The sequence below is a fragment of the Cornus florida genome, unplaced genomic scaffold, assembly GCF_030987335.1.
Source record: "Cornus florida cultivar Cherokee Brave unplaced genomic scaffold, ASM3098733v1 CherokeeBrave_3.0.0_Hap2_Chr06, whole genome shotgun sequence".
Taxonomy (NCBI): Eukaryota; Viridiplantae; Streptophyta; class Magnoliopsida; order Cornales; family Cornaceae; genus Cornus; species Cornus florida.
The window spans coordinates 23,045,167-23,053,852 of NW_026775576.1; positions in this window are offsets into that span (position 1 = coordinate 23,045,167).

Below are 8,686 nucleotides of genomic sequence, written 5' to 3' on the forward strand. Positions count from 1 at the left end.
GTGCCAAATAACTTATTCATGGAATTGGTACCTTTCGCACTCCGTGTGTCACTTTTTCATCAGTTTTATATATCCCTCAATTTTTAGTCAATTTATTGTTAGTTCACAAAGTCATATCAGATTTAAATTGCTCAGTTACTTTTTCTCCTTCCCATTATGTCTTTCAGGATCTCAAGATGAAGAAGACGATTGGTAGGCGGTTTGACAAGGATGGTCTTTACTACTTCTAGCCGACTCCTACTCCGATAGCTCTACATTCCACCTCCTCTTTAGGTTATCAGTGGCATTGCCGCCTTGGACATCCCTCTTCAAATAGTCTTTGAGTCTTGGTCCCTTCAGTAGTTGATTTTTCTAAGTTTAATTGTACTATTTACGAACTCAGTAAACATCATCGGGCTACTTTTAAGTCTCACTTTGAAAATAAGAGTATGAAACTTTTTGAATTAGTACATTCCAATGTTTGGGGACTAGCTCGTACTACTGGTTATTTGATGCTCGTTATTTTGTGTCATTTATTGATGATTATTCACGTTTAACATGGGTTTATATTCTTAAATATAGATTCCAAGTGTTTTCTGTTTTTTTGACAACCCGGATTTTTTTAGATTTTAATTTATTTCATGATTTTTAGATTGTCTATTATTGGTGATGAAGGAATTTGATGGGTTGGATTTTGTCACAAAGTTAATATATATATATATCTATATATATATATATATATATATATATATATATTGGTGTGTCGTATGAAGGAAGGAGGAGCTGCTAGCCGTGGGATTAGAGAGAAAAAGAAAGAAAATGGAAATAGGAAGGGACACCTGGCCGAGATGGGAAGAAAGGGAAAGGAAATTGTGATGGTTTCTTGGGCGGGCCCCACTTTAGACTTTTAATGGGTTGGTTTCATGCATATATATATATATTGTATGTTATCTAATGATGGGATGATGGAAGGGACCAGCCGAAGTGGAAAATGAGAAAAGAAAATTGCTAATGTTTTGCGGGGCCCACAAGGAATGGATATGTTAAAGGAGTTTGAATTGGATTTTGTTTTACATATATATAATATACATATATTGTCTGATTAAAGAAGTGAAGAGGAGCAAGTTCAGCTGAAAGTGGGAAAGGATTGAACCACTAATGAGACTTTTGACCATTTTTTTTCCTTGGCTTTGAAATTTCACGTGGCTGGGATTTGTTGTTGTTAATAGACATTGTCTATAGAAAAAGATGGAGATATAAAGTTAGATTGTGATATTAGGTGGGGTCCGCTGTTGAATAATTGTCCTGTGATATTTGTGTAGAGTCGGTGGAGTGCAATTTGCCTAAATATATTAAGTGTTGTGTGGCACTAAGAGATGAATTACAGAAGAGAAATTTGAGACACAGAGAGTTGAGGACAGAGAGAGGTCCTAGAGTTACAGAGGAGGCCGAGATTTCAGAGAGGGCTGGAAGCTTGAAGTTTTGATGATCTAGTGAGGAAAATTATTTTTTAGGGTAGGGGTTCCTAATCCACGAAATTTCTTGTTCCTTTGTGAATTTTCATCTTGAATTATTGTCTAGCATGCCAACTTATGTTGAAATTCCTCTAAAATGATTAGATTATTGTAAATGAAGTATGTGGCTATGTATTTAGTTGAAATTGTATGAAATTATATGCTTGTATGAATTAATTTCATGTTTATAGTCTTATCATGTTAGATTCTTGTTGAATGCAAACATGCCGTAAATTCTTTGAAAATTCTTGCAAGTATGCTAAGTGGTTTAGAATTGAATTAAACGTATGATTATGGGCATTAATTAGCATGTCATAAAAAGGTCATGATGCATTGATGCATATTATTGGGCATGAAGAAAAAGGAAATTATTTTGAAATTAAAGAAAAGGGAGTTTGGGAAAAGTTTTGATAAAAAGGATTTTTATAAAACTCGAACACTGAGGAGGTACCGAAGGTCCATGGAGTTAATGTAACCTAGAGGGAACTAGGGAAATCACCCTAGCGTGGTTGAGCAATCTGGACCCCAAATGATGCCGCGGAGGTACCAAGGGTCAGGGACAGTAGCCAATCCTTCTTTCGTGTCACCGGGGAGTCACTAACAGACGAGTTATATTAACTGTTTGAAAAGTGATGGATGCTTTTGAAAATGGGGAGTAACATAGCACGGTATTGCATTTCATAGCACCATATTGTTCATTTGGATTCAAACTTGATCTCCCAGCATAGCATGATCCCATTCCTTATTGTTCTATTCATTGCTTGGATTCACGGGGTCACAAGAGGTGTGTCTTAGCACCACCTACTAAGCTTTATGCTCACCCTATTATTTAACATTTTTCAGGACATGGGAAAGAAGTGGCGGGTGACGTTCCACCACAAGCCTAATTTGGATTAGAGGATCATTTTGCTATTTTTCTATCCAAGTCCCGTCATTTATTTGTAAAACCTTAGTTTGTTAAATTTAGTATAGAGACTTATGGACTCTTGTTATTATAATTATATTCATGGGCTGTAACTTTAATATAAATTGTCTAAACATTGTAAGACATGGACTTTTGATCTGAGCCATATATATATTTTTTTGGACTGTAACTATGATAGTTGGACTAAATGGTATCAGAGCATTTTATTAGAATTTTCGGGTTGGGACAAAGTTGGTATCAGAGCTTTAGGTTCGAAAACCTAAGGATGACGGGTAGGGTTGACCTAAGTGGGACTTGAGTTGATTTAAAAGTATTGCATGTTAAAGTGTTTATTGTTTTGAGAAGCATGTTTACTTATTACTTGCTTATGTGTTACGGTTTTGAAATATATGCTTTCTTGATATGTGTTCACATGTTTACGTGCTGAAATGCTAAAATTTGTGTTACATGGCCATGCATGTGAAGTAGTTATATGATCCAACTATGTAAATGAAATGTGAATGTATTTGAAAGCATGTTGTACATGATAAGGTGGAAAGTATATGATATATGACGATGGCAAGTAGTAGGCACGGTTAGTGCAATTTTCTTTTATGATAATATGACAAATAATGATCATGGTATAAATAAGTATGTTTCGTACGATATTGTAGGATTCATCCATTTTGTACATGTATATATATCTATATTCGTATGTGTTTATGCGGTCAAGCAAGGGATGGTTATTAGTACGGTAAAGTACTTGTCACAGCATTGAGTCTTGTGTAAGTTTTGACCTGAGTAGGCGAGGAACTCGGTTACTCCAGTGTTGTCGGGTACTGGTTCTTATCGAATGACAGGTGCTGACTTCTAGCTCGTGGATTGAGCTATTTGGTGTGCAGTCATTTTAATCTTCTTGTTGCATTTTGTGCGGTGCTTAGAGCACAACTTTAGAACAGGTTCATATTTTATGGCATAGTGTCTTTGTTGTGTGAGAGTTTCATGCATTGGTGGATGGGTTCCTGAGACCGTGGAGGTCAGGTGTGCGAGTGAGGGTTTTGAGGAAAAAAAAAAGTATGACCTTAGGAGGTTACTGTTTGTGACTTGGGTCACAGCTTGGTGCTGAGGTTCTTTTCGAACTGGTCGTGGTAGGTGTGATAGAGGTTGTTTGAGTCACGAATTTAGTCTTTGGGATGTAAATGTGTATCATAGGTGTTCTGGTATAGTTTAAGAAAGTGTGATGGTTATGGTTAGTTGAGAGGTGATTTCCATTCTGGGAAACTACAAGAGTGTATTACGAGTAATCGACTCTCGGAGAGTTGATTGCATGACTCGGGTGATGTAATGACCCGATCATTTTCCTTCTTTTCTTTTTTCTCATATTTTTATGGATATATATATATATATATATATATATATATATATATATATATTTGTTCCGTTGTCTTTTCCTTTCAGAGTTCGGTTTCTTGTCACCTGTTATTGTTTTGAGTGCTCGGGAATGGTTTCCGAGACACTTTTCTTGGGATTGACAACTGCCTTTAAGGATCAAGTCATTTCCACACTTTCATTTTTTAACACTATTCACCTTTTGTCTTTTTCCGTTTATCGTTTTTCTTTGCATAACCTCACTTTTTGTGTTCGGATTTGATTCCGGCTTTGCATGCATCCATAGTATTTGATTTCCAAGATAACTGTTTTTTTACTTTCGTAGAAAAGCATGCTAGTTGCTTACTTTTTTCGTAAAGGGCATGAATGCATACTTTCTTAGAAACATTCTTGATTTTTTAGGGTTTTAGTGTAATTATGTAAAGTAATTATTTTTCGTCTTAGGGACCATTTTACAATTTAATTTGGAAGATATTTTGGAAAAGGACCTTTTTTTAATTTTTGGAAAGTGTGACAAGTGTCACACTCTCATGGAGCCACTTGTTGGCCTTAGGGTGGAGAGACTTGGAAGCTTAATCTTGTGACATATGAAGGGTAGATATTCATCCACTTGTTGGCCTAGGATAGGTGCACTTGTTGGCTTGGATGGTTGACAAGTGTAGGCTTAGGATTAAGCCTATAATGGATGCTTGGATGGGTGACAAGTGTAGGCACCAACTTTTGTCTTGCAATTATTTTTGGGCCACTTTGAGATTATGTTGTTAAAGAAGGGTTTTTGTGCAATTGATCATAGATGTGTGTATTGACCATGGTGTAGGATCACATAATGAGTAGAGGAATTTTATTTCCTCCACTCACACTTTATCACATATACCATTATCTTCCTCACCACAAGCCCTAGCCACCATTAGAGAAGCTTGATGCTTAGGCCTTGACCATGATTTTTGAAGGCCTTCCACTCACCTTTGACCATAAATCTTGGAATACAAAAGCTTTGTCTCATCTTCCTCTACATAACACTTGAAGGGTTTGCCATTTTATGTTGATTTGCCTTAAATTCTAGAGAGACTTCTCTAGTGAGATAGGGGATGATTATAGGTTTATGTGATATGTGATTTATTATTATTTTTTTGATGTGTATACCATGTTTTTTTTTATGAAATCTAGGATTTAATTTAATTATTCATTAGTTAAAAATTAATTCACATGGTTGTATATGATGACGAATTAATTAAGGACCTGATATTTGATTAGGCATTGTCTTAATCTATGTTATATATTAATTTGAGAAATTTTGGTGTTGTTTTGAAATCTAGAGATTTACTTAAATTTTATGTAATTAAATTCTATTAATTACTCCATTGATGTAATTAAGTTTTGACTTGACATTAGTGATTATTATAATTTAATCTTTGTTATATATTAAATTGGAAGGATTTGAAGATGTCTTGAAATCTAGAGATTTGACTATTTTTATTTAATTAAATTATATTCAACTATTCCAATGATGTAATTAAACTTTTGAGTTAATAATAGTGATTATCTTGACATGTTGTTTAACATATATTAAATTTGGAATATTTGGATGAATGTTGAAATCTAGAGAATTTAATTATTTGTATTTAATTAAATTATGTTTTTCTAGTCATGGCTTAAATTAAAGTATTGATATGATATATGTAATGACCACGATATGATCTTTGACATGTATTAATTCGAAGCCATTTGGAATTGATTTGGAATCTGGAGAATTTAATTATTTTTATTTAATTGCTCCATGGATTTAAACGTGTTTTGGAAGTTGTTTCTATGTTTAAATCATGGACTTGGACTTGTTGTATATTCATTTAGTTACATACTGAGCAGTGGATAACATAGTTGTTATATTTATATTCATGAGAACATGTTTTCTTTATCAAATATATTGTTGTCTTGTGTAATAAGTTGCACACTTTGTATTTGACATCTTCCAAGTCATAGTAGTTGTGGACTTAGAGCATATATTATATATGTTTCCAAATTTGGTTGTGCGTGGTAGATAGTTGATTAATCTTGTATATACATGTTGATATATATGTTGCTGCACAACTTGTTGATTTTGGAAACTTGGGGATGTCATTGTTTGACTACGGCTAGGACATGGTTCTAGTACGAGGGATTGTCTGTCTATAGTCTAGTGCGCACATAGGGAGGTTACCCATGGGCTAGTAACCCTAAAGTAACTATGGTATCAGTCTGATCCGGCGTGATGTCCAAGTATCTACTTTGTTTGATTTCGTATTTCATTTCAAGTTGATAACTAGATGATATTGTAACTTGTTGTTCTTTAATTGATTTCCCATTTTGAGTTTCAAGATGTTAACTTAGAGAAATCATGCTTTATGTGTTGTATTGGAAGTTCTAATGTTGGTTAAATTGCATGAATGATGTGATTTATGCTAGAAATGATCTAAGGTAGCTTAAGATGCTCCCTGAGTCTCATCTTGACATAGACGTTAAGTGGCATGAGCCCCTTTGACTTGTTTTACCTTAAGGTGATAATTTTGTAAAATGCTAGGTCGATGTATACTCATTTCCTACGAGTAGCTTTATATTACTCACCCCGAAGTTACTGGGGATTTGTTTCAGGTACGAAGGCTTGGTTCGTGATGCTCATCATTCCTTGGATGACTTGTACCTGTTAAATTTCCATTTCATGCAAATGTTAGCATGAAATGTCATTTTGTAGCCTTATCTGTCTAAACTTGTATTTATTGTTCAAATTATGTAATGTGCACTTAAGTGCACCTTTTGTTACTCTTAGAATGTGTTTGTAATGAGGCCAACGGCCAAAGACACTTACGTGATATGTATGCTAATTTTAACTTCGTTGTTGCCTATGGAAGATATGTGATTTAATGCATTGAAGGGTCCTATTTTGTAAATGACATGCCATGAAGCCGTAAGCCATTGTAGTATGTCGACTTTATCATATTACGTATGCTTGCATGTTCACTTTGGCACACAATACCATTCTTGATGAAATAATAATAAAAAACTTAAAGTTGCATTTCCTTAAGTTTTTACCCTTCTCTGATCCAAGGGCATTTCGGGTATTTCACAATATATATATATATATATATATATATATATATATATATATTTTCGTCTGCGTTGCTGGGTAGAAAACTTGATTTCAGGGGAGGTTTCTTCTTCGTGTTTTTTCAGAAAATATTGTCTTGGTCCAGAAAATCTACGCCAAGTTTATTTTTCTGGTTTATGTCATTTTCTTTAAAACTTGAGATTTTAATACTTCATACTATTCATCGACTTTTTTTTGAAAAATGTGTCGACCGATCTAAAACTTCCGGGGGTCTTGTGGGTGTATTTTAAGGTTGCATTTTCAATTTAGGCAATTTAAAAACCTCCCGAAGCCCTATTTCCTTTCCTTAGGCAGCAACTCGGAAAGATTTTAATCATCTTGACCTGATTTTCTTGGGGGCATTTCACAGTGCATTTTTTTGGTTTTCGTCCGCGCTGTTGGGTAGAAAACTTGATTTGGGGGCGCCGGGGGGGGGGGGGGGGGTGGTGTTATTCTTCGTGTTTTTCCAGAAAAATTCGTTTAAGAGTCCGTTTTAAGCCTCAATTCTGGAAAATCAGAAAAAGACCCTCGCTGTCAGCTACGCCATGCTCATAGGCGCCGGTGGGCGCGACATCGTTTTTGTTTTTGACCTTTCTCTCTCGTCCGAACTCCAAATTGAGGAATTTTTTTTTAAAACTTGACTAACTTTTCGTTGTCTATCCAGCGGTGTGCTTGGTTACACCCAAATATTCTTGGATAATTACCAGTTTACCCTTTTAGCCTTAAGTGCTCGTTTTTCTTCGTCTTGCCGTTTCTCCTTCTTCCGGACTCTGAATCAATGCGGTTCTTGAGTCCATCTTGATTAGTTTTTCATTTTCTCTCCAGAGGTGTGCTCGGTGGTACCCAAATACATATTTTTAGAAAATTACCATTTTACCCCTGGGGCTTATTTGTCATATTTATGATATTTTCCTTCCGCATCAATTCTCATTGAGTTCCACGACCTCATGGAAGGTGACTTTGACTTCTTAGAGTCTTGTTTTCTGTTTTCGTTTCCGCATTAAGATCCGTTATCGAGTCAACCTTCGGTTCATCACAAGACGCACTGGCTTGGAAAACCAGGGCCGTCACAGGTGCTATCAGAGCTCCTAGGTTTGAATACTTTGGACAACGGGTTGGGTGCATTTCATGATTGTGTTACCATGCTCTATGTGTTTATATGCTTCGTGATAACATGTTTTGGTTTAATAACATGTTTATGTGTTTATATGCTATCTGTGGTATGCTATCTGTTTAGCCTGTTTTGATTCTATTGTAAAGAGTATGACATATGATGTATGCTAGATTTTATTTGTATATGCATGATTGTTTTGCATATTTGATAGGACTTGGGATTTGTTATGTTTGACTTGAGGTTAAGTTGTTTGGTGAGTTTGCACTTAGTGCGATGGTTGGTGTGTCTGGTTTTGTTTAGGCACTCTTCTTTGAGGTTGATGGTGATTGTCCACATGGTTTTGCGGTAGTTTAGGTCATTTGTGGCCTAGCATTGGCTTTGGATAAGTGGAATGGATTTGTTAGTTTTGGACCATGATGAGGTTATGGACCTCTTAGGCTCCTTGTTTGTTTGGGAAAGTTTCTCTAGGATTATAATTTTTGTGGGCGAGTATGTTTGTGGTGCATGGCACTGTTATGCTACCGAACTGGCTAGCTACGAGCGTAGTTCGGATGGAATCAGTATTGGTTTTTGTTCCAATAGGCATAGTTTTTTTGGTTGGCGATGATGTGAGTTTTTGTTTTAAGTATCTAGTGTTGAGACGGTAATTGATGGTCATTTTGAGG